This window comes from Lygodium microphyllum, chromosome 5 (assembly GCF_053477565.2).
Source record: "Lygodium microphyllum isolate KBCC chromosome 5, Lygodium_microphyllum_v1.1.10, whole genome shotgun sequence".
Classification (NCBI taxonomy): Eukaryota; Viridiplantae; Streptophyta; class Polypodiopsida; order Schizaeales; family Lygodiaceae; genus Lygodium; species Lygodium microphyllum.
This window is the reverse complement of record NC_141139.1, coordinates 147,089,811-147,090,919: the sequence shown is the minus strand read 5'-3', so window position 1 is coordinate 147,090,919 and position 1,109 is coordinate 147,089,811. Positions and strand designations below refer to the sequence as shown.

At 51.8% G+C, this 1,109-nt stretch overlaps 1 pseudogene; it reads right to left on the bottom strand.

Moving 5' to 3' along the window:
* Positions 1-298: 298 nt before the first annotated feature.
* LOC148036503 (uncharacterized) lies at positions 299-817 on the bottom strand (annotated as a pseudogene).
* Positions 818-1,109: the final 292 nt, after the last annotated feature.

The window sequence follows — 1,109 nt, the reverse complement described above, 5'->3', positions numbered from 1 at the left end:
ACTAACTGGATATGTATCTGTATCCCCTGATGGAATAGAACTGCCACCCCTCCTGAGCCCCTAAATGTGCTCTGCCTAGTAGTAGCCCGGTATGCAGATACCCACTCAAATCTTGTAATGCGTGGGAGCCCTCTCTCTGGGCTCTCATGTGTCTCTGTGAGGCATATAACATCATGGTCGGGTAAAATCTCCTCAAGTCTGTCCAGTCGTGACCATAGGGAGCCGTTGTAGTTCCAAACTGCCACACGTATCGGGGTCTCCTGTACAGTCCTCTGTCCCGTCTCATAGGCCACACCCCCTATTTGGTGGGGCGTCCATCTATAAAAATCCTGCCATCTCGATAGAAGGCCTTACGGCCTTCTCTACGTGCTTGGAGTATCTGTGGCATGCATGCTCGTCTGTGTGCAATCTGCATCTGAGTCAGGTCCTCATCCATGAAGATGGGAGCCCCAGTCATCCCTCGGAGCAAAATCCGCTTCCGAAAGAAAGCGGCTCTATCCTCCGGTGTGCTCATATGTAATATCAGAGCTCTGACCCTGGTAGTATCTCGTCCTGCACGCTATGCTTGAGTAAAGGGCATGCTCGTGTACCCTAGTCGGGTGCATAGCCCGCGTGCGTCCTCCTCCGGAGAGGCCCCTTTGGGGAGCCCGGTAATACGCACGTTCAATCTACGTGCGTTCCTGAGCCTCTCCTCCTCTAAGGTCTCCTGAACCCGGACTACCTCCTCCTTTTTATTTTCTTCATGGACCTCCTTCTTAATGTTCTTCTTCACTACCTCAATCCACCCCTCCTTATTCCCTTCTAATTCTTCCTTCATGTTTGCTTTGATTTTTTCCTCCCATCCCTCTCTCGAAGCCTCAACTTCGGTTTTAATACATACCTGGAGGTCCTCTCGGCATTCCTTTGTGATAGCCTCTCGGAGGTCCGCTTTGAAATCCGCGTCCTCTCTTGCCTCCCGTAGATGTGACACTTCCGTTTGTAGCTTGTCCAGGTCGGTTTTGAGATCCCTCTTCTCTTCCGTGAGTGTCTTCACCATCTCCTCCAGTCGCCGGATCCTCTCATGGAGCCGGCGGGTTTCTTGGTTCAAGGCATTATCCGCATCCTTCTTG